Source organism: Anser brachyrhynchus (genome assembly GCF_964034855.1).
Source record: "Anser brachyrhynchus genome assembly, chromosome: 5".
NCBI classification, from domain to species: Eukaryota; Metazoa; Chordata; class Aves; order Anseriformes; family Anatidae; genus Anser; species Anser brachyrhynchus.
This window is the reverse complement of record NC_137699.1, coordinates 18,484,219-18,507,852: the sequence shown is the minus strand read 5'-3', so window position 1 is coordinate 18,507,852 and position 23,634 is coordinate 18,484,219. Positions and strand designations below refer to the sequence as shown.

The following is a 23,634-nucleotide window of genomic DNA, read 5'->3' as shown; positions in this document are numbered from 1 at the left end:
TCACAAGGGCTTTTGTTACAAAATGAGAAATACATTACAAGCCTCATTTAACCATAATATTAGAAGAAAAAAAAAAAGAAAAAAAAAAAGAAAAAAAAAAGAAAAAAAAACTACTGGCAATTTGTAATGAATGCTCAAGTAAATGTATTTGTTCATCTATCTGTTCCAAATACAAGTGTCATAAAAAACATTAGAACTGAAATTTACTCCCACTGAAGTCTGCAATAGCATTTCCATTGGCTGGAGGAGGACTTGGTCCCTGGGAAGTTCAGTTCAAATATGATTATCTTTCTATCAGCAAGTCTAGGAGCGTGGACTCCATGGCCTTCCACATGAATGCTAAAGGAAATAAAGTGCTATAAATCCCTGTTTCTGCAATGATAAGTATTCTGGCCCCAGTTTAAGTATACAGAAATAAATTACAGTTATACGAGTTTTAAAATCCTACAAAATCTCTGGGTTACCACATCTGCTATCCTACCAAAGGTGTATCTTTCAGGGCTCTTGTTAAAACTGTGACTTAAAAAGCAGTCCAGGGCCCATTTCAGTGTTTGTTATCAGACGGCTCAATTACTTCAGTTACACTTCCTGGCTAAAGAAGGTCCCAGACTCTTTGTTTTGGCTATGTACAGAATTTGCCAAATTCACTGTTCATAATCCAGAAATAAAGACTGGTTTATCTGGGAATTTTCAAATAAATTGGATAAGATTGTGACTCAATTAATATAAAAGTAGACCTGTAAGGGCTTCCCAAAGTTGATTTTAGTTTGGCCTGGTAAATAACCAGTCTTTCAAAACTCTCTGGTGGCTAAAGGTAGTGGCAAAGTATTTTGGTCATGCATGTCAAGCATATAGGTCAGAAGTAAGCAGATTTCTTCCTGGTTCTTCATCCTTTCTTGTGTGTTTTATTCACAACTTTTCATTACTTGAGATGACTATGGTTTTGTACAGCTTTGAATGGTACTCTACACATGGCTGCACACTTTTGAGCCACTACTAAGTGAAATTCAGCACATTGTAAGTTGTTCGGCTTGGAGAACAGGAGAGTTAGCTAGTGGGGGGAATCAGGTGTCCCTGCTGACATGCTCTCCGTTCACAAGACGCTTGAACCCTGCTGTCCTGAGCACATGAGGACTCATGTAATCAGGAAAAGATTTCTTGTTCTCATTCCCAGAATCTTTTCAGCAAACATCAGGACTGAAATCCCCCTCTCCAGGCTCCTCCCAGAGCTGTGCGCCACAACTCCTGCAGACTGCCTACTTCTCCTTCAGGTCTGCTTCTGAGCTCTCTCTGCTTTTGCGTCTGCTCTCTCTTTTCCACATACAACCCTGCCCAAAACAAACTCACCAAGGCTCCCCACCCAGATCTTTTAAATTCCTAGGCAACCTTGCATTTGCCTTTGTTTTGGGCAGAAACGTGTGCTGAACTGTCTTTTACAACTCAGAAGAGAAGGGCGGTGGTTAAGCCTACCATTTTCAACAAGGCTTAACCCAGCCTGTAACAAAACCCTCAGTAAGGATGTAACCACTTCACAACTGTGTATGTGTGTGTGTGTGTGGTATGTGGAAAGGAATTTGCAGAAGAAATGGCCATCCTTCCCCAAATTTCCAGCTGGACAGGAGCCACAATCAGGATGAGGACAGTTTAGTTCATTTGACAGTTGCACACAGGAAAGATGCATAGTTCTTAGCAGTTTATTTCTGTTGGGACTAGAGGTACTGGTGCCCTTATGGTTTCTACTTCAGACATCAATGCACTCTCCAGCTTTTCTGTTCCGAGCTGACTCAATCTGAGCACCAGTGTGGAAGCCAAGGATGCCACACTAGATGTGAAGTTTGTGTACTCAGCGATGCAGGTCTTCAGGGCTGGAACCGGCCTCCACCTGACCAGCTTGGAAGGTGTGGAAGAGCCTTTCCTGGTCTGCACTTGTCTGAGTTCACAAGCCAATCTGTATTGGCAAGCCTTTGCCTTCCTGAGACCATGAGATTTGGCATCGTTGGATTATCTATGGAGGTCTCTCTGCTGATGCTTTGCTGTAAAAAACTCATTTATACTCTGCTCATAGATGCATAAAATATTGCTTATTGAACTTGTGTGTGTCATGTATGTCAATACCCAATAATGCTAATGTTGATCTTAATAAGACAGTGTTTTGTAACCTGGGTAGGCTTGTGCATGATGTGTTCAGTGGTGGCAGAAGGAGTTCTCCAAAGCAATGTAGTCAGTTGTTAGCAGCAGACAAGTTGTGTGAAGGAAGGGAGTAGTTAGGAGGCGCTCCGTAAACTGGCATTTTCTTACAGAGTTTAAGTTAATCTGGGTTATCACACGTAGGCAACCCTAATCCCTTTTAAATGAAGGTTCTGTTTATAGAATATCAAGATCAGGATTATAAATCCCGGAACAAATCACCAGGTATAATTAAAAGGAATAATGCCTGTTATATTTTCCAGTCATTCTCAGTACTTTAAACTTGGTCTCTGTACTCCTTGGACTTCTCACAGGTAAGCAGAGATAGTATCTCTGTGATCTAATAGTAACCCCTTTACTATAGTTCCTTTGTTTTTACCACTAGCTTGAAATACATACCAGTGTTACACATTGTATATGGCATAACAAACTAGTTAATTCTTTCAGTTTTGCATTGCTATGTTCAACAGTGCTTCAGAAGTATTTCCAAAGAAATTTCCAACCTTATTTACCTTTTGTATATAAACTCACTTTGCCTTTTTCATACTGTTTTTTGTGGTCATTTTCTAGCAGTCATCTTCAGTTCTCCAATGAGAAATTCACAGGAATAGAGAGGTTTCTTGACATGTCACAGAATATTAAAAAAAAAAAAATCTATTTAACCTTTATCACATAACTTTGCAACAAAAAATCTGATTCTGAGAGATAATGTACTTCCATCAAGGAAAGACAACTAAACAAAATGAAGTGCCACATGAACTAATCTTCCTATTGAAGAGGTAGCACTCCATTTTAAATTGAATACTTGTTAATGACTCCTTATAAGTAACTTTAAAAATAACTAAATTAACTTTAAAAAGAAAATGTTTACTGACAAGAAAAACAGAAAAAGGTGTTATGTTTTAGCCGTGTTAACTAGAATATATGTATTCTATCAGTACAGCCAATTACAGTAGTCAGTACAGTCAGTGGTAGTTAACTAGAAGATATTTGGTATAGTTAAAACAGTGGCTTGTAACACAACATACATAAAGCACAGTAAATAGTAAGATTAGTACAGAAGCATCCAATTACAGAAGTTTATCAATTGCAGTAAAGCTGCATATAACTTTGCTTTGAGAAACACACCAGGCTGGAAAAAGGATAATTATACTTTGCAGGTAGAGAGCAATTTCCTGACAAGAATCCAATTTATATTAAAAAATTGGGCTACATTTTTTTGTTTTGATTTTCCACTGAGGGTGTAGGGAAAAAAGAATACAGACTTGTTTTTTTCCTCATTATTTGGTGGTCCTTCCTTGAAACTTTCCAAACCAAAGCCATTTCTCACATCTGGTTGGAACACAGATCTTTAAGACATTCAAGTAATTCAAATCAGATGTAAAAATCTAAGCTACACTATATGAAATTCAAGAACGATATAGTTCTTACAGGGTTAGACAAGTCTGCAGTATGGCACCTCTTTTAATCAATAACAGTCTCAGTTTCAGTTTATCTGTAAATATAATACTATAATTAAAAATGATCTACTGCATTAATTATTTCAATACCCAGTGTAGCAAATTACAGATTAGTGACACTTTACATCTAAAATATTATTAGCAATTTCTTATCACTTTTCACGGCAATATGGTCTGTATCAGCTTATAGTTCCAATGAAAAATATTGAAGATCACTAATATCAATAAGCACTTCCTTATCTCAGCCATTTGTAACTGCTTGTATTGACTTTCATTACATTCGGGAAGTTCTGCTTATACCCAAATGGTAGTCATTAATTGCCACTAACTAAGGCACAACTATACATAATTTAAATTGTTTCCAATAAATGTTCAATTAATGTCTGTTATCTGCATTTAATTTCCATTGATTCCAGAAAGCTACTGTTGAGCTTAATTGCCACCATAATGAAAACAGTTTACCGTAAGTGTCATTGGGTCTCCAGTAATACCACTGGACAGCTCAAGGGACAGATTTCTCTCTTACTGTCAAGCAATAGGGAGCAGGGCTACACAGAGATCGCAGTGCAAATCAATGGCTAAAAACCCAAACAGCTGCAGCTGAAGTTGACCAAAGAACAGTATTTACCTCAGCAACAAATGCATGCTTTTCTAGGATACCATTCCAGATGGCCAGAAAATATTCTAGAGGCTTTCTTAGGCTTAGTATGTGAAAATAAAAGGGAATTACAACAGACTTTTGAAAGAAACATAGCATTCTGGCTTGAAGTGTGTTCCACTTGGGTTAAAATATTATATCTGACAAAGAGTTCTAGACCAACAGAAAAATCAGTGCAACTTGTTTAATCCTTCCCCCCCTCCCCCTCCCCATTTTATTACAATTTTATCCATGCAAATACTTTGGCTGGCTAAGGACTGTAAACAAAACAAAACAAAACCCTTATTTGTAGGACTGTTTCAAATATTTTTGGGTAATATATAGGTTCATAGCAACACCTTCAAGTAACTCATTGAGATTGGATCATTTTAACATATTGTTGGGTATTTTACATAAAAATCAGTTACATTTAGACTCTCAGAAACTGCCAATTCATGAGAAAAAAAGCAATGGCTTAAGAGTGATGATCTTGTCTAATGTTCCTTTAGAAGAGAAAAACAAAAGAATCAACTTGCTGAAAATCAAATGTTACTACATTTTCAGAATGACATTTTCGATTTAGCATTGCAAATATTTTTTTTCTTATTTTCTGTACTATTTCAAATTGAGATCTAAATGAAATATTTAGCTTTTATTCAAACAAATCACTTGATTGACCAACAATATTTTATTCATAATCATGCTTTGTAATCGCTTTCTGGATTCTTTTATTGCTTTATTAGGACTGGAAGTAAAACTCACCCCTAAGACATTCCCTGAGATGAAAAATCTGTCTCTCAATGAGCTTCAGTTAATTAGAATATTTTTTTCATTATCTTCACTTTCTGAATATGTTCAAAGTCTTATCCAAAGTAGAGTTTATTAAAATAGACCAGTCTTAAATGACTAAAAGCAGAGCTTTACTGTCAAGAAATTTGTCTCAGAAGGGAAGGATTGCTGCCTTCTAGCTGTGAATACTGTTAAGGTCTGTCCTGCCAGTCAAAATGGACCTCCTGTACAAAAGTTGCCACACATGCCACATTTTAGTATGGTCAAATCTCTTGTCTGCTATGAAATGACAGTACAGTATGTGTTTCCCTATGTTTTTATTACAGCTTACTGTTCTTTAACAGTTCTGCATTTCCTTAGAAAATATAGCACACATAAGCTGGAGAGGCACAAATTACCATTAGATCTAGGACTAGATCTAGGATCCCAAAATTTGAAGACAATCCTGGTAGCTATTTATAGTGAACTGTTATTCTATTGTAGTGAATGTTCATCACTTATCATCAATTTCTCAGCACAGGAAAATGTGTGACTATCTCCACTGTCCCATTTCTGCCTTCTTGTATCTATGCTGCTCACCACAGAAACAGGGATCCTGTTGTAGACTTGACTAGTGTCCTGTAGACCTGAAATCTGTAGTGTCAGGACATTCTTGAGAGAGAGTGAAATCCAGAGAGAAAACCCAGATTTTCTGGCTTGCAACAGTTGTAACATGGCTAAAACACAATCAGGATATGCTCCCCCACATAGCAGGCACCACAGGGCACCCGGTCCATCCAGTCCCTGCAACACCATGGACCTCCTAATTCCACAAGTTCACCTCAGGCAAGAGCATGAGCTGCCACGGCATTAGGTACAGGGTGGTGCTTGGGGGTGAGGGAAATTCCAAAACAAATTCCTGCCCATCTTTCCAGTTTATGAGAGGGAGTTCTTGGGGTGGAGTAAATTAAACAAAGGAAATAGCATTAACAAATCAGTGCAATTTTTCTGTATATCCCTTTTTCTGGTGCAAGAAAAGGTGACCTCTTTTGGATCTTCCTGTGAAGTTTGGAGCATAAAAGGAAGGACAGGTTTTAAAGACTGAAAATTCTGTTGTGTAAAATACCTTAACACCAGTATTTTGTGGGGGGGAAAAAAAAAAAAAGTAAACTCAAACAGTTGTATTACCAAATGGCTAAAACCAAAGCTTCAGGGCCTCAACACATTTTACCCTGAAACTACATGGCAACTGGAAGAGCTTGCAGTAGGCAGACAATTGCCACATCTCTACTATTACACTACAAAGAGAGAAAAGTGGAGAGAAGTCCACTTTTTTTCCTAGAGAAAGGTCACAATATCTCAGTTATTGGCTTCCATGTTGCCTCTTCACATCACAGAAAAGCTACACTGCCTTGTTTCCACTGATTAGTTCCTCATCCCACTAGGGAAAAAAAAAAAAGGCAAAGAGGAGTGAAGAAAGGACAAGCAAAGGGCTGAACAAACCAATGAACAAATTAACTCATTTGTTTTGTGGGTGAAAACACAGTCTAAGAAGCAATACTCCATCTGCACCCCACAGGAAGTTCAGCTCTGCTGTGGCTTAGAGCACATCACTGCAGCCAGGTCAAGAGGTGACAAAGTCTTCGGCAATAGTTAAAAACTTTGCATCTGAAACAAAAGTGACACCTCTAAGAACCAAACCCAAATGTTGAGGGTAATGGGCTACAGGTTAAGAGACAGAGCATCCAGGAATTGCTGAGCCTCTCAGGCAGCCCTGAAATGCAAACCTGCATAACGAGGAGCTTATGCACATCCTGTAGAGGACTGATACTGTAAAGAGCTGATGCAAAGAACTGAACAAAGGAAACCATTTTGCAATGCACAAAAAAAGGAGGAATTTTATTGGTCTTAGAGAACTTTTGAAACCTTATCTATTAACTATTTACACAGACATCAGTGGTGACAGATATTATCTGCGATTCCTTTTGATTCCTTCCCTTTCATGCCAACATTACCTCTGCCAGCTCAGGTCTAAGCCTCTCCAGCTAGCCCACTGTCAGCAAGACTTTTGTGAAACACTCTTCAACAATATTGTGTAGAAGACAGAAGCTGTGTGATTTCTGGTACATCGAAGTTTACATCTCTCAAATGTCCCAAGTATTCATGAGCGCATTTGTGACAGCTAACAGTCTTCTAAAGGCCTCCATCCATAGAGAAGATGTTAACTAGTTCACCTTAGGATCTCTCAGAAAGAAAGGAAGAGTCATTACATAGCAGTGGCATTTATCTCAAGTACTGATTGAAAACGAACCATCAGTATTTCATGCAGATCCTGAGTAATAATCAAAAAAAAAAAAAAAAGATAAAGCAAGTAAACCTTAATTTATTTTATTTCTAGTTCTTCTAAGATCTTCCTATTGCCTCCTATTGCCTATTGCCTCTGGTTTTCTTGTTTGTTTGTTTGTTTGTTTTTGTGGGTCAGAGGTAGGCTCAACCCACAGCCATGTTTTAGTCCAAGCTCCTCAGTGGAAACCTCTCTTCGTAGTATCAAATACTAACCAGTTTCTCTTCTATGAGTAAGATTTAGAGATTCACATTTCCTTCATATTCAACAAAAATGAGAATTTCATTCTTTTTTTCCCCCAAGAGTACAGGTGAGGATCTCCTCATCCACAGTTAGTAAGCATGCAGAAGAAACTATTACAAACAAGCAGAACAAAATGTGTGCAAAATATAACAGATCTTAAAGGAAAGTTGTCTTGATGCCACAGTTGACATGAGCTCCAGTTGGTGAAACTCGTCCTGTGCTCTGACATTACATGAAAGCACTTGTCTTAAGATCCACTTCCTTGAGCAAATTACCAAAGTTAAACTGAATGCTGTTGAGTATGCCACTTTCCAACTGTAGTAGCAACAGAGAACTGTTGCTGTCAAGAGCCAGAATTGTATTCGCATACGTATATTTTTTGCCTAATTAAAACAAAAGCAAAGTTTTGGAAGTAGGTCATATAAGGAAAGAAGTGGTAGTCTCCAAACTCAGCTGCAGAGAAGTTTTTCCTTCCTCAGAATAATGCTGCAAATAGCTTCGTATAGACACCCACCATGAGAGCAAATAGCTGTTCCTGCCTCCAAGTTGAAAAGAGGCAGCATAACATGCATAGCATCTCCTACTAGTGCTTGCATGTCTTGAGCCCAATTTCCCAAATAATTTAAATTGAAATCACAGGCTGTAACCAATGTTTTGTCACACTGCACCAGATAAGGACATAATTGTTTTTCTCTTCCCATGCAAGAGTTTCCCTGTTCATTTGGATATTCAGATTGCCACCATAAAAATAATTTTGCTCTTCAGCCTCCTGAGGTTTAAAACCTCAACAGTTTGACCTTCATTGATAAAATCTCCCGATTTTCCAGGCTCTGCAGCCTGGAAGCAAAAAAATGAGGATTAGTTAAGGACTGTGGCCAGCTCGTGAACATTTGATAGCTCCTCCAATGCCACAGCTCATGCTGTTTTCCTTTCACACAGATTACCTTGGAAGCCCTGCCCGATGGGGCAGGTGCTCACAGGAGATAAGCAGCAGTATGAAAAGTTTGGGAATTAATCCCATTGTGCAATAAACTTGACATCTAATCTACTACTTAGATTTGTAACACACCCAGTAGAGTTTAACTAATTTACCATTGCACTGTTAAACAGCCTTTGTGGTCCATGTACCCTTCCCAACACTTTTCAGCAGTATTGTAGAAAGACCCATTTTACTGTAAGTAAAGGTGCTCCACATGCATTCTCCTACATGTTTTTCAGTTTTTCGTGTGCAGACTTTCATTCAATTCTGGACAACAAACTCAGATGACAGTGGCATGGAGATCCCTTTTCCAGCTGGATTCCTCTGGCAAAGGCTCTCCTGGTGGGCAGCTTTTGTGGGGATTTGGTCATGGACTTGGTTTCTAGCCACATAGCTTTATCAGGCCTCAGGTGCTTTTGAGCATGTGCAGGACTTTAAAACTTGTATACTTTAAATCTGGAAAAAAAGATCATACGATCCTTAAGTACATTTGGGGCTAGGCATCAGTTGAGCAAGGGGTTTCAGGGCTTAATTTCAGGTTAAAGGCATAGTACTTGAATTTAACTTCTGTACCAATTTAGATTCCTAAATATTTTCTAACCTAGTCACTAACCCTTAGTCACTAAGGCATCTGAATGAGTGGCAGAGATTAAAATAACCACCTTTGATAATTCCCTTAAATTCCTAAATTAAAAGCACTCCTAAGAGATATATAAATGGTTTGCCTGTTTCACACAGACCAGAAAATCAGGACCAAAGTCCAAGAAAAAATGACATATCAAAACATCAGCTGAAACAGAAGGTTCCAGCTGTTTCAAATGCCACTAAACCACAATGATTATTGCTAACATAAATAAAGCAAAATCTTAATTCAACGTTATCAAGGAGTAACTAACCATATTTCTCTGTTCTTCTGGTAGTTTTATGAGAGAGCTCATTTTCATAAGGAAAGAGAAGGATGGCATATAAGCTGCCACTTTCTCTTGTAGTATATAAAACCACAAACACCTACAAATGCACCTAACAAATAACTGAACTTATTCAGTAGAAAAAAAAGCTGTCAAACCAAAGTCTAAATTATGTCCTTGATAACTGGCTTGGATTTTGTTGTTGTTGTTGTTATTGTTTTTTGATTAGACGATGTCACTTCCTTGTGACCACCACAAATGATAACAGTTGCAAGACCTTTATGGCTGCTAAACCAAAAGAACGGTTGGAATTTTTTGAAAATCTTTACAGCTTCAATAGTCACTTCAGACTGACATTTTGTACATTAAAAGCTATCTTTAAAAAACTAAATAGGTGATACAGCATTCCAGAATCTGGCAAGACAGAAAAAAAAAAAAAATCAAACCCTGGAAATGCCAACCCATTGCACTTTTGCTACACTTTATGATTGTGGTGAATGGTTTGGGTCAGTTCATTTGCAGTCTCCTGGCTCCCTTCATTCCAGTAAGAAAAATGCCAATAACATTTCTAAAATAAATCCAGCATCTTGTCCCTTCTATTTAGGGTAGCTCTTCCTCTGCCCTACCACATCTCCAAGTGCAATGACAGTTCTCTTGTACCATCTCTGTAAACTTCCCTTCACTGTTTGCAAAAGTGCCTTTTTTTCCATTGCTGGCATCAAGAGAATTTTCAAGATGTGTTCCATGAGTAATTTTTTTGCTACCCAAGTTAAACTGATCACACAAAGTTCCCCTTTCTTTTTTCCTCATTGCCCCACTATTCTGCTACTCTCCAAAACATTCTCTGAGAACTCTAATTCTAGCTCCTTACAATACAAGGGAGAGGAACGCTGAAGTTTGACACTGATTTAAATGTTACTATAACTCCTTGGTGTTCCAAAAAGACTCCTTACTAATGACTAAAGGAAAATATTTTTAAGGACACCAGAGAATGCCTGCAGCAAGTCATGACACAGGGAAACCTGAGCTATCTGGAAGTGAGTCCTTTCTCACTGGAGCAATGGAGACACAACAGCAGGACTGTTCGGGTCCAGGAGTGTGCTGCCTGGATAAAGATGATCTTCTGGGATCCAGTGTCTTATCTCTTCATGGCAGTTAATGAATAGTATTTTGGATAACAGTAATTTTCACAAGGACTTGTGCTTCTACATCTTAAGAGATTGTTTTTAATCTCTTGCCTCTAGATATGTATTCTGGCATTTCTCTGTGATGTTTGTGTTGCTCCAGTAGCTACGAAGTCCTTGGCACTGGAGTAGACATAAGATAACAGGGTGCAAAGGTTTGAAAACCAAAGATGATTTTTTTGCTGGACCTGACAAGGGATTTAGGATTACATGTTTCTACCTGAGAAGTGAAGATGACAGAGCACTGGCACAGGTGAAGTTGTAGAGTCTCCATTCTTGGAGATATTCACAAGCCATCTGGACATATCCTGGGCAATGTGCTCTGGTTGACCTTGCTCGAAAAGGTGGATTGGACAAGATGACTTCCAGAGGTCTCTTTCAACCTCAACCATTCCGTGATTCTGTGAGAAATACGAAACCTGTACTATTTGTTTAAAAAAAAAAAATAGATTCATGGGATTGGATAAGGCATATCTACTCGGTTCTCTGGAATGGAAGGACACACCACTGATGGTTCCAGATTTACAAATCAAGTTCCTACCTGCTCAGGTAGTGGTAGAAGAGGTACTCAATGACCAGAGTAATGAACACGACTGGAGCGAATGGAAGTTGAGTAAAAAGAAGAAAAGAGGTTTCAGTAGCTCCATCACCACTTGTTCAGTATAAAATTACTGCTTTGGACTCCTGTGCTGATGCATCTTTCCACTAATATGAGCTGTCTGGTAGATGCACTGTGTTCAGATGTTCAGTCCTTTCGCATAAAGGGCCAGGTGAACAGCTGGAACACACAATCTCTATTTCACCTTTGTAAAATACAGTCTCTTGACATCATTTAATTAGTGTATTTCACTCTTTTCCTATTGCAAACAGCCCACGTGTTTATGTTCAAATGACAAGAAGATAATAGAGAAAAATGTCTCCTATAATTGTTCTGCAAACTATATTGTTCTTTAATATGAACACAACAATAAAATTGTGTTCATAAACTTACTGTTACCAATATAAATAATTACAAAACCATAAAAAAATATAAACGCATGCAGTAACCAGAAGTATAAACCCACCACTACTAAATAGCACTTCATAACTGTGGCTCTGAATTATTACTCCTTCACCAACACAGCCACAGTATCCGACTTCATAAAATCCTCCTCTCTACAAATTAAATGAATTGGATAATTAAAAAAGCCTATGTTTAGTCCACAAAGTGAAACCACCATCACTATAGCATGAAAATGAACCCACATTTTTAAAAAACAGTAACATATAATTCCCTGGCATGCATGATCCATACCTACTTGTTCTCTATCCATCTGAAGCTGTGGGCAGCTGCTTTGCTCTTCATGATAGCCTCAGATGTGCTGCCAACAACTTCAGGTCTAGATTAGAAAATCTTAGGGCTGGGACTTTGGCTTCCTACCTATCTGCAAGACACTTCATTGCAAACAGTAATTAGAGAAATACAGACTAAGAGTAGAAGGCTTGGTATAAAAGGCATGGCACAGGCCATGCATGCATGCAGGTCTTGCACGAGGACCTGTCTGGCCGGGCTGGTAACAGAGTGAGGCTAGGATGGCAGCAGCTGTTCACAGCCGTTCTTTTACCACAGCATCTCCTGCCACCACGGGGAGAGGAGTGGGCCGCGGTGGAGCCGCAGCTGTGCCTGTCCCTGCAGGTCTGGCAGAGGCGGAGATAACCAAAATTGCAGGCCTGATCCCACAGAGGTCACACATACCCTACACCCCACTCTGCTAGCCTAGAGAAAGGAGGCAAAGAGCAGGAATGCAATTAAAACACAAGGTGTGTGATTCATACAGGGGGTTATGTGTGAGTGTTCATATGCCTGTGAGGTTTAAGCAGAGCTGCCACATCCCCATGGGCAGGCACAGCCTGTGCGTGCACACGAAATACTCTCTGGTAGAAAGCAAGGGAGAGAAAGGAGAGAGAGGACATCCCTTTCCCCTTCCACCCTTCCATCACCTTGCTGCTGCCAGCCTCCCTTCTCGTCTGCCCGGCGCAGGGCAGATGTTACGGTGAGGCCATGCCCTGCCAGCCAGCGCTGCCTGCCTGGGGATTGCCTCGGGGCTCCCTCTGCTCCCAGCAGCACAGTCGCTCCCACCGCTGTAGCTGAAGACAGATCTTTGCCTCTGTGTTTTCCTACCTTGTGCCAAGAGATACCTACTATAACACCTAAAATATGTTGGCTGTACTGTGCTGCCTGATTACCTTCACATCACATTAGCCCTATAAATAGGGGAAAAATACACCTAGATAGATGATGTAAGAGAATTCCACATGTATGTTTTATTCCGAACAGCATCTCCAGAACAGTTGCTGACACTTTGCCAGTTGCATTTGACTTGTAATGTTTCAGCATTTGCCAGCAGGATTTTTTGCACTGTATGCAGATAGCCGGGTGTTATCCCTCCACCCACATGCCTGAGTCCAGTAACAGTCCTGCTCCTGGCAAAATTCAATCTTCTCTCGTCTCTCAACCCATGCTCATCTTTGTATTATTTTTTAATTAATCTACGGTTAACTGAAGCTCCCTTCATAAGTCAATGATTTCCTTTCAATTCTTGTTAAAGATTTTTCATTTTCATAAACTTGCAGCATGTTGCTCAGGATCCACTAACAGCACACTTTTCCCTCATTATCAAATCATCGAGAAATGGACTCAATGAAGCAAGAAGAACAGAAACACGGCAGTGACAACCTCCAGGCCATTCTATCTGCTCCAGACAATCATCTGTCAGACACACTGCAAATGAAAACATCATCTTTTACCACCTTGAAAGCCACAAGGATAGATGCAATCTTGGTGTAAAGTGTCATAGCTCCAATCTGGGACACAAGCAAGATGTCCTGATTTACCCCAGCTATATATTTGATGGTTCCTATTCTCTAGGTAAGGAAACAGCTGTTGGTAAAACTGCCGCTCAAACAGGAATTGTAGGATTTTTCTGTGACTGAAAGTATTTCTAAACAGAAGTTTTCCATCTTTTTTTTTTTTTTTCCTTTTGGCAAGCAGTAATACTGAAGTCAGTTCTTCAGGGGAAGCTGGCATTGAGGATGCCTGTTTGTGCTTCTGTGTGCCACAGTGCTCAGCATGTCTTAGCACTGTTACTTAGTAAAGCTCTGATCACACTGTCGTTCAGTTTACAAGTCTTTGGCAAACTGAAAACAGTCTTAAAAATCCCTAGATTTTCTGATCATGTTTGCTTTAAAAAGAGATGAATAGATTACACAAAACAGAGTGATGAGCATGCCTACTTACTCTCGTAGGTGGCATGAGAGGAAAATCACTATTTAGTCAATGAAAGAAGATTCAGGACATAATAGATTTTAAGCTAGTTTGTCAGAGTGGCCATGTATACAGCAAGATCTGTGAGCTGCACACTCTAGTACTAGGTCCAATTAAATATAGTATCCTTTATGGCTTAAACCCATGCTCATTATGCACATGTATTACATTAAACCTTTTCTTTCCCCTTTTCTCCAGTTACCCTTCTGTGCATTTTGGTCTAAATTTTCAGAAAATTGCATGCACAGTTCCTACAATTATGCATGTAATCAATTAACTATTTATGTATACAACTACTGTGACCAGGTATGCAAATCGCCAGGTGGCTTTTGCCATTTTTCAATAATTTAGACCTTTGTCATTTATTCATCCACTTTTGTTTGAAACAGTAAGTTCATGGAAATTTAGCTCATTTGAAACATATGCGTAGATCCATATGAACTGCCCAAAAGCATCACAAAGAGAAAGGATAACCTTGTTGTTAAGGCAGGAGAGCGCGAAATCTGGTTTCCATTCCGAGTTCTGCCACACATTTCCTGTGTAACCTTGGGCAAGTCATGAACTGTAACCTATCTAAGTGTGGCTGACCTACATGTAAAGCAGACAGAGCAATCCTTACTTCACAGGGTTATTGAGATGTTTCATTTGTTAATGCATATGAAAAACATTGAAACAAGTAAGTGGAAGGTGCTACAGAAGTATAAACTATCATTAAGGATATTAAATATGTGACAGTAACAAACATGAGATGTGATCCGGACTCAATCGTAAAACAGTGAGTAAAGGGGCAAACGTGGCCATTGAGAACGGAGAAAAGAAAATGGCAAATAAATTCAAGTTAGAACATGAATGAGAACCAAACAGTAATGGTGAGCATGAGCAGGCATGTGAGTAATTAACCTTTATACTGCAATTTTTACTGTCCTATTTGGTCTTGCCCTTTTACAAAAGGCTGCAGTGTCCAAAGACATTTGAGAAGCACTGAGCTAGTTAATTCGGCACTGACCACCTCACGGTCTGTTTGATCAGCATGAATTGTTCTTCATTAATCAGGATAATTCTGACAGTGATATTCATGCCATGTATTGGCCAAAAGCTGGTGGAGAGCATTGTGGTGTTAAACTGACTAGCATAGCCGTGTTCAGTTATAGGAAAATACGCCCTCTTTGTTTCCTTATTCACCAGAACAACTATAAAGTCAATTCTGTTGCTGTGGTTCCTTTCTTATTTTTAGATAAAATGCAGTTAGATTTGCACATCACTTCACTAAATGCTTGGGGTATGGCCTTGTGGGAGCCATATAAATCATGACATTCCGTGAAAATACATCTCCTTTTAAAAATTACCTCATTTTGTAGCTGACCTATATATGGCACTCACACTCACATTAGGAGTCTAGAGTAGACTGATTGCAGTATCTGGCCCAAATTTATGACCTAATACAGCAAAATGCTCTGTATCCCTCAGATCCAACTGGGATAAAAAGTTACATGTTGGGCCCCATGTAGCCAGTTTCCATTTTGATTAACAAAACCTCTCCTAGGGAGAAATGAAACAAAGCTTTTGACAAAATATTGAAGATTGTATCACTTTACCTTGGTAAAACACTTTGATGAGTCTTCGTTTCATGGTGATACTGTTTGAGAGGATTTGAAAACCTGAGTTAAAACCAAACATGGAATGAATGAAGAAAATTCTAGTACTTTAGGGTTTTCTGAGCTTCAGGCAAATGTTTTAAAGTACGCCTTGATTTGTACCTCTAAAGGTGATAGTCATCCTGTGAGTCTGTACGTTCAAGCTGCAACTGGGAAAGCAAGCCAAGCCCACTGACAGTATGCTTCAATTTGCTATAGAGGGCTTCGCACTTCCAACATAGGGCTTTTAGGTGTCCACAAACTGACAAAGTTTGAGAAGCACTGCTCTATAGAAAGTGCACAGAGGTTCTGGAAAGTATGCTATCTGTGAAACTTAGCTGAGGAGCTCATCAGCAAGAGCTGACTACTAGCAGTGTTACGCTCTGCTTGCCCACTACTGTCCTTGCTTTCCAACAGTTTGCTTTCTGCCCAAAAGAATTTCATGAATGACCTGAGAGGACCCAGCTAACCTAGACAAGCTTTCATATGAACTCTTCTCCATGTTTAGCATAGTTGTTTCTCTTAGTTCATTATTGAGGCATCTCAAACCACAGCACCTCTCCTATATATCCAGGCTGGGCACTGGTGACCGTAGGGAAACCACTGCGCCAGGCTGTGATTTTCCTGGTGTGCTCCTAGGGCTGTGGGAAGGGGGCAGCGAAGCCTCCCCCTTCATCGTGGCCACCTCCAGTGCTGCTGTGCTCCTTTGCATCAGCAGAAAAGCCACCCCAATTCCCATTAACAGTATGCAAGAGATTGGTGTGATGGGCTGCTGTGACCTTCTGCAGTGCGTCAGCCCTCTGCATTCCCTGGAATTCATCCCTACCTGAATTGGACCATATCTTTTGGAAAAAGATATAATCTTGATTTAAAATTTTCCAATGAGGGAAAATAGACTATAAACTTTGGGAGATTGTTTCAATGGCTAATTAAACTCAATTAAAAAATCTATGAAGATCACAAGGGAGCTTCACAGGGGTCCTTAACGGCTACAGAGAAAGAGCCCAGATTTACTGTTTTTGTATGTTAATTGCACCTGTGTTAAGTGGGATTTTTTTTATCACTGATTGCAATACAAAAGCACACTGACGATAGGTATTTGGCCAGCAGATTAATTAAATGAGTTAATATTCCTTTCCAGGTGAAGCATTTATTAAATCTATTAGATTTCACCTGAAAAAATGAGATATTAGGGGTGTACAGTGGGAGCAGTTTCACCACACTTTAGCTGGTCTTCATAATATCTGAGCTAGTCAATGGAAAAAAACAGGCACTTCTACAGCGTGATTCATTTGATCTGAGGCATACACCTACCTTACATTTAGACAGATGTATTTGTAGTATGTATGGCACTTAAGGAAATGTGAGCTCCGGCCCTAGTTCTGAGCAGCCAGGAAAAGGCCAGATGACACAGTTCTACCTGATGGAAAACGATCTGTGAACAGCAGGGTGGAGGGAGGGGGTCTTCATCTCAGATCCACAGTGTCACCCCTGCCATTGCTGGCCCCTGGAGTGCTGCGGAGAAATGCCCTAGAGCTGTCTCACTGCTTGTAAGTGCTGATTCCAGAAAGGATGTCAGCTATTACTTACTATTGGCACTGAGGTCCCAGCATCCATAATTCCATCACTTTAGGGATTTTACTCAGGACCAGCTGTAGTCTAGTCCCATTGACTACACGTAAATTTTGTAGTCCTGGAGTTGGAAAGGATCTTATGATTTAGATGAACCCCAAAGGAGTCAAATGTATGTGCTCTGTGATGTGAGCCAAAGGGAAGGGGAGCAAGGGGAGCAAGGGGAACAACAGGGAGATTCACTTCAGAAGCATACTCCAGGGCTGTACAGCAGTGTTACTGTAGGGACAACCCAAATGTTTTTCCTTCGTGACAAAAAACTGTGGATCTGTGCTCAGCACCTGGGGATAGACCTCTATTAGTAGTCATTATCTTCTCCATCCTAACCCATAGTCTGAGACACTCAGTTATATATTCCCAGAGCCAAATCAAGTAGTCTGCTCCTTTTTCTATCTTGGGATGTGTGATTGCTGACTTCTGTTAACTACAGCTAGTGTGTTCAGAACCACAATGCTCACCAGCTTTGGACAAACGTGCCTAGGGGGCAGGCGTTTGCCTGCGTTTCAAACTATGCTTTAGCTACTGCATTTTGAGCAAACCTTTAATTATCTGTGTTTCTTTCTAACCTGAATCCCTGATTAAGTTTACAGATCAGATTGGCTCGGTCAAAAACAGATGTCCAGAAAATGTACGCACTGTAATCCTTTCTCTTTCTTCATACAAATTCTCTGCTTCGGCACTGCAGAAATACCTAATTCCCTCTCTGCTTGGGCTTTTGTAAACCTACAGGCTTTAAAAGCATTTGTCACTTTACAGTTTGATCTTGAGTAGAATTTCTTCCATCACTAGGGGAGATGACTGGGAATAAAGATCCTTAAACTGCAAGTTCCTTAGAGAAAAGCTCCATCTTCCATTCTTCCATACGTGTTGTGCTCATCTACAGGTTCTATAGAGTTAATTATAATAAAACAGAGTTACAAAGGTGGAAACTTAAGAGGTCAGATGAGAAACACAGCTTTCGTCAATGTCTGGGGTCATCACTGGAATGCAAGGAGATCATTTCATTTGTAGGAGACTCAGTAATTGTAGGAGGAATATCATCTACCCCCCTTCTCTACCCTCTGAAGAAATTATCTAATAGTTTCCAATCAAGATGGCTTTTAAGAGGATTTGGTTTTGATTGAGTCATCATCTCAGAATACGGAAAAATATTTTACTCTTAAATTGTAATTTTCATTAGTCATCTAATGCCAACTGAAATTCACACTGTTTCTCAACCAACATATGCTTCTCATATTTTCTCTCCCTTTGATATACGTCTAATCGAATAAATAGGCGAAAATAATAATTTGCTGTACTTTTAACACAAGATCCAAAAAGTTCCCTAAGAGAAGCTGGATTTAATTTCCAGACAGGGAAGCTGAGGCAGAGGGAGCTCTAGGGCTTTGCTTGGGATCACACAGGAGGCCAGCAATTGACCCAGAAATAAAATCCGAGTGTGCTGGTTAATGTCTTCATGCAGTCCCCTAACCAATACTACCATCCCAATCCCTTCTCTCTACAGCTATATCTGATTTCTACGTGTTGGGGAAGTGTAATTTTGGTGCAAGGTTGCAAAGCAAAGCAAGTCATCTTACCTGAACCTATTGAATTTTAGAACTCTGCATTATTTCGCTGTTAAGTACGTGGTATGTTTATTCCACTTGTCAGTTCCTGCCACGGAAACAGTACTCTGATGAATCTCAGTGCCTGTGATGTCAGCTGTCAAAAGACCAGGCCGTTGAAAAGATGAAGAATGTGGCTTAACATGGCAAAAACGCTCACCTATTTGTGTGACAAACCCACCCGAGGGAGATTGTCTTCTCTCGTCTTCTGAGGAGGCTTTTAAAGAGTCGGCAGTGGAGCAGCAGGTATTTGTTAACATCTCTAAAGAGCAGCTCGTTGATGCACAGATGCAAAGGTAGCATTCAGAGCACTTGTCTGACCCAAGCAAGAAAGGGCTGTTCCATTTAACGAGGCCAAGGCCCAGCTACAAAGAAGTGATAATGGAGATGCCATTGACGACAGGGATACTTGCAGAAGCCAGAGAGATTCCTCCTTTTGTCTCCAGACTGGTCACAAGGACCAGAATTCATTCACACATAGAAACAATTGCCTAGTGCCTGAAGGAAATGCAGAGAGTTGAGTCCCAGGTAGCATGAACTAAGGATCTTTTTGTTCATGCAGCAGAAAAATATGCCCGTTGCAAGTCCACATACATAGCTGTTTGTTTTGTTCTGGATTTGTTTGTTTGTTTGTGTAAATAGAATTAGGCAAATACTTTCTCTACTTCCTCCCACAAAAATGCCTTGGGATCTTTCTGCAGATCCCAGACATCAAGTTGTTGCCTTTTTCATTCAGTCTAAAAGACATCTATATTTTTCTCCTCCCCATTTAGATAATCTTTATTTTTCATTCATCTCAGGTCTAGCTGCGTCACTTTGACCTCTCTGTGAGGCCTGGGTAAATCCTGAAGATGCTGGGCCACAATTCTTAAGAAGGAAACTTCAAGTTCTTTCCGCTTCACTTCCCCTTCACATGTCTGAGGCAGTTAACGTTGCTGCCCCATAGTCTGCGTGGCAGGAGCTGTGTGCTAGCTGTGGCACCTATTGTCTGCATTTTTCCTCTCGTTAGTCTCCTTGACCTTTCATTGTCTTACTCCTGCAGTGTCAGGTCAGACTTAGTGTAGGTCTCCCTTCACTAAGGACCCCTTTCCTTTCGTGGATCACTAAGCAGGACAATTGCTCTATCCATCTTTTCAGGGCCTATTGTCGAGCCCCCCCTGAGCTGAGAAAGGTTTGATTCACTGGGAAACCATTTTGGTCAAAGGGAAGCCTGACTATGTGTCCTTTTAGGAACTCTGTCTTAATCACTGACTTTTTTATCTGGGATATGAAGAGGATTCAGGAGATCAAAAGGTTTGGGAGTACATGGGTTTGACCACATTTTTCCTGGAAAGAATGGGAAACCTCCACTGAAAAATGAGCTCCGTTACAATGGGCAAACAAGAAGGAAAGCCACATAGTGTTCCCAGAGCATTCTGAATCATCAGACCTTCAATAGCTTCCATAGAGAAGGGAAAAAGTAAACAGAAAATGTAAATGGAATGTAATAATTAATGGACCTGAAGAAACAGACTCATTTGATTTGCGCATAATTGGCACCTTTTAAAAAAAGATAAGTCAAAAGAAATTGACAGAGCAGATGGAGAAGACTGACGACTGAAGTTCAGTTTGGCTGAGCATGCAATGGACATGTATGTGGTTACTCAGAATTAGTAGCTTGCATCACCTTGACGAGTGATTATACATTCAATGGCCTCATGTTCTTCCAGGAGCAGGAAAAGTTATGGAGATCTTACTGGAGCACCACAATGGATCTGTGCTGGGTTTGAAGGTCCTGATTTTGTCACCAGGTATACATGTTCAGCCACATACATGCTAACGCTTTGAAAATTTCTTCCTGCGTGGAAACCCTGACCATTATTTGCAATTATTGGGCCTAATAGAATACAATCATGAAATTTCACTTCATTCTATTTCCAAGGAAGTTAACCAGCAGCAACCACTCCCATTCAGGCAATTTATTGAAGTATGGGTGTAGGTGCCTCTTTAGGTATACAAAATAAAAGTGTTTGGTTCAGGGACTAAACAAAAACCAGGAAGAATGCAAACACTCTTTCCTGCAACCTAGCTAAAATCCTTTTACCTACTGCTATGCCAAAATGCTTTTTAAAATGAATGTTGCACCCTTCCTTCAACTAGCCTTTGCCTCTGCACAGGGACAGCTCAGGCCTTTTCAGAAGGCAAAGCTGAATATTGCTGTGTAAGGTTAAAGAAAGGAAGAGGATGGGTGTTGGGGTGGGAGGCAAGCAAAGGGAGGAACTTGGACAGAAAGTTTTGGAGAGCAAGACTTGTGTTCCTGTTATCAATAAAATGGCCAAAAAAAAAGAGAAAGAAAAAAAAAAAAAGAAAAAAAAAAAAAGAAAGCAGAAGCCAGTGCCTCAACTTTTCCCTTTGACCTAAGCAGAGTCAAGAGGGAGCCAGGTTACTTTGCCTTTCTCCAGCCATCTACTTTACCTGGGTATTATCTGTACTTCTCCTTACTTTTTAATTCTTTTTAACATGTACAGTTAAGGATTCTGCTTTGGAAAGCACTCCGATTTTGGCAAGCTTGTGTTTAACAGATCTTTTCCTGAGTCAAATTCAAAAGTCACCTGCACATAGTGAGTGTCTGTGAACTGGCTTTTGGATGAGGATCCATAGCTGGCTTCAAACAAGGTCAAATTTTCAGATTAAACCTTTGTTCTCCAACAAGAAAGGGGGGAAATAAGCCTCAAAGAAAAAACAAACAAACAAAAAACTAGAAAACTCAGATTAAAAGAAAAAAATCTTTCCAGCTATGAAGTGTAGAAAGTGATAGTATCAACATCTCTGAAAAGTTTCAGGTAGAGATGAGTGTAGAATTGAATGAGATGAGAACCTGTAATGAAATTTCTGAACCTGACATTTCTTGGTTAGAAATTAGACATAATCCTTTTGATATTTACATTAAGTATGACTAAGAGAATTCTTTTTCTTGTTTGTTTACTGGCATACATTGTCACTGAAGGTCCAGAAATACCTACAATCATGTCCGTGCCACCTTAATTTGCCCCTGCCATTTGACTTCCCAGTGTCAACTGATCACAATGTCAGCAGTGCCACTTTCTGTCAACACTGTCAGGTAGAGGTGTCCAGGATATTAAATATGCTTGCATTTGTATACAAGAGGAAGGGAAAAAGTGATCCAAGCATTTCCTGGACTGTTGAAACACCTGAACTGTGCTTCAGTGGAATTGCAGCTGACTTGTTGACAAAGTTCTGCACCAGAAGAGTCTTTAGTCCTGATCCTTAATGACACTAAGTATCTGTTTTCTATTAACAAGTGCCAATCGTATGAGGGAAAAAAAGGTGATCAGAGAACGAAAGCATGAGTGTAATTGCAGAGCTGGTGCAATCAGCAGAGCTGCAGTTTCAGAGTTCCCAAAGGCAGAGAGCGAGTACCCTGGGATAGATTTCAGTTATGTCAGGGAAGTGCAATCTCATGCAGTTAGGCTCTTTTAGAAAACTGTTGAGTTTTGTGTACACTTCAAGCTTGATAAAGAGGTTTTGCTGAATGTCTAAGGATCTAACCATCATAGATTTGGAGTATGCAGAAAAGCCACCAACTTTCATCTGGTATTCTACTATAGAAATTAATTTCTCTCTACACATTTTTGATGGTTATATGACAGGAATCTGATCCACAGCCTGTAACTGTGGTGTGTCTCACATGGTTAAAAAAGTTAGGTCAAAAAACATCCTAGAGGAAATATCTTTAAAGAGAGAGAGACAGGAATGGTTTTCCTTGAATCTGGTGACTAACGTTAAGGCTATTGATAGAGGTTTCCTTCTGTACCCACATAGGAGGTTTGCCACCCATGCTAATGTTACTCCTTTAACTTACCCATCAGCACAGCATTGTCCTAATTTGTCCACTTTGGGCAAAACCAACTAGATTATTTCAATCCAAGTCTGCATTACATGGCAGCCTCCAGGGAAATTATGTCTACCTCTTCAAAAGGTCACATGTCATGTTTCCTGCATTTTTTGAGAGATCCCATATTGCTTACTATTCTTTGAGTCTTAGAGCATAGCTTGAGTGGGCTGTCACACTTGTTACCTGTGAAAGCAGCACATTGTCCCTACATATCCGCTAAACTCAGTGTTTCTTGATGAGCTGGCTTTGGTAAAATTCAATTGGTTATGGACCTCAGGAGAAATTAATTACCCTGATTGAGAATTAGATCAAGAATTTAATTTAGCACACATAAGTTTCATGTGATTTGGAAATTCCCATACTGACTTCTCTGTCAGTAGATTGGTGGGGGCAGAACCTCCAACAAACTAATGGTAAAAGGAGGAAGGTCACCTCCTCCCTTAGCACATCTGGATCAGAAAGAGAATGATTTACTATCCCCACCCCAAACTCCCATTGAAATGAACAATCCCATTCCTCACAAAGGACTAGTGGCTCTGCTGCATATTTAACTGGAATGGTAATATGGTCAGTTGCATAGCTGAAGATCTAAGAGCTATAATATGATTGAGCTAATTGCTTCCAGAGGGCAAGAAAGAGAAAAAATGTTGTAAAAAGGTATGTAATATTTGAAAATAATGTTTTCCTTCAACTAATACTGCTTTTAGAGCTTTTAATGCCAGATGGAACACAAATTGTTAACTAGCCTTTCTTGTAAGCATCCACGTTTTCTTTTATTAAATCTAAATCTCCATGCATTAGTTCATGCTAATAGCTTCTACAGTAAAATGCAGTACGTACAGGTGGGCAAAATGA

The 23,634-nt window shown here is 39.8% G+C and overlaps 1 protein-coding gene across 1 annotated transcript in view; it reads left to right on the top strand.

Annotated features, from left to right (window-relative positions):
- Nucleotides 1-21,247, top strand: part of LOC308196072 (uncharacterized protein) — a 341,236-nt gene extending 319,989 nt beyond the window's left edge. Inside the window, exon 31 of the mRNA XM_080594553.1 lies at nucleotides 13,324-21,247. The gene's annotated coding sequence lies outside the window, so the exon portion shown is untranslated. The remainder of the gene's footprint in view (nucleotides 1-13,323) is intronic.
- The last annotated feature ends 2,387 nt before the right edge of the window (nucleotides 21,248-23,634 follow it).